Genomic DNA, 2,139 nt, shown 5'->3' with positions numbered 1-2,139 from the left:
TAAATTTGGTACTGGGATGTCGTCCGAATTTGTTGCTCTCGAAATATGCAATTTACGAATTTGTTGCTTGCAAAATAAGTTTAAATAATCACGAAAAAACCTCAGCGTACTGGCGGAACAAGAGTAAAGTACCAGTAAAAAATGTGTTGCTCGCTTAATTTTGGTACTGGGATGTCGTCCGAATTTGTTGCTCTCGAAATATGCAATTTATGAAATTGTTGCTTGCAAAATAAGTTTATATAATCACGAAAAACCTTAGCGTACTAGCCGAACAAGGGTAAAGTACCATTAAAAGATTTGTTGCTCGGTTAAATTTGGTACTGGGATGACGTCTGAATTTGTTGCTCTCGCAATATGTAATTTACGAATTTGTAGCTTGCAAAATAAGTTTATATAATCACGAAAAACCTCAGCGTACTGGCGGAACAAGAGGAAAGTACCAGTAAAAAATTTGTTGCTCGCGTAAATTTGGTACTGGGATGACGTCTGAATTTGTTGCTCTCGCAATATGTAATTTACGAATTTGTAGCTTGCAAAATAAGTTTATATAATCACGAAAAACCTCAGCGTACTGGCGGAACAAGAGGAAAGTACCAGTAAAAAATTTGTTGCTCGCGTAAATTTGGTACTGGGATGACGTCTGAATTTGTTGCTCTCGCAATATGTAATTTACGAATTTGTAGCTTGCAAAATAAGTTTATATAATCACGAAAAACCTCAGCGTACTGGCGGAACAAGAGGAAAGTACCAGTAAAAAATTTGTTGCTCGCGTAAATTTGGTACTGGGATGACGTCTGAATTTGTTGCTCTCGCAATATGTAATTTACGAATTTGTAGCTTGCAAAATAAGTTTATATAATCACGAAAAACCTCAGCGTACTGGCGGAACAAGAGGAAAGTACCAGTAAAAAATTTGTTGCTCGCGTAAATTTGGTACTGGGATGACGTCTGAATTTGTTGCTCTCGCAATATGTAATTTACGAATTTGTAGCTTGCAAAATAAGTTTATATAATCACGAAAAACCTCAGCGTACTGGCGGAACAAGAGGAAAGTACCAGTAAAAAATTTGTTGCTCGCGTAAATTTGGTACTGGGATGACGTCTGAATTTGTTGCTCTCGCAATATGTAATTTACGAATTTGTAGCTTGCAAAATAAGTTTATATAATCACGAAAAACCTCAGCGTACTGGCGGAACAAGAGGAAAGTACCAGTAAAAAATTTGTTGCTCGCGTAAATTTGGTACTGGGATGACGTCTGAATTTGTTGCTCTCGCAATATGTAATTTACGAATTTGTAGCTTGCAAAATAAGTTTATATAATCACGAAAAACCTCAGCGTACTGGCGGAACAAGAGGAAAGTACCAGTAAAAAATTTGTTGCTCGCGTAAATTTGGTACTGGGATGACGTCTGAATTTGTTGCTCTCGCAATATGTAATTTACGAATTTGTAGCTTGCAAAATAAGTTTATATAATCACGAAAAACCTCAGCGTACTGGCGGAACAAGAGGAAAGTACCAGTAAAAAATTTGTTGCTCGCGTAAATTTGGTACTGGGATGACGTCTGAATTTGTTGCTCTCGCAATATGTAATTTACGAATTTGTAGCTTGCAAAATAAGTTTATATAATCACGAAAAACCTCAGCGTACTGGCGGAACAAGAGGAAAGTACCAGTAAAAAATTTGTTGCTCGCGTAAATTTGGTACTGGGATGACGTCTGAATTTGTTGCTCTCGAAATATGCAATTATTTAAACTTATTTTGCGAGCAACAAATTCGTAAATTACATATTGCGAGAGCAACAAATTCAGACGACATCCCAGTGCCAAATTTACGCGAGCAACAAATTTTTTTCTTTGGCAACTTTTTAGCAACAAATGAGCAACAAAGAAAAATGTTAGTTAAAATCGATTCCGCTCACTTTGTTCCGCTAACTTATAAGACGTTAGATTTTAACTCGTGATATTACTGTGGTAGTTTAGTATAGAGTTTGTGTTTCAAGACCACACTGAGAGAAAAATGTTTGGTATTTGTAACTATAATTACATATCACTATAATTATGATTATTACTGCTATAATAATAATAACAGTAACTATGTATATAGTTCCAGCAACAAATGTATATAGTTGGCAACCTA

Source organism: Trachymyrmex cornetzi, unplaced genomic scaffold, assembly GCF_001594075.2.
Source record: "Trachymyrmex cornetzi isolate Tcor2-1 unplaced genomic scaffold, Tcor1.1 scaffold390, whole genome shotgun sequence".
In the NCBI taxonomy this organism is placed as follows: domain Eukaryota; kingdom Metazoa; phylum Arthropoda; class Insecta; order Hymenoptera; family Formicidae; genus Trachymyrmex; species Trachymyrmex cornetzi.
The sequence above is the reverse complement of the archived record's forward strand: the minus strand, read 5'-3'. Positions refer to the sequence as shown.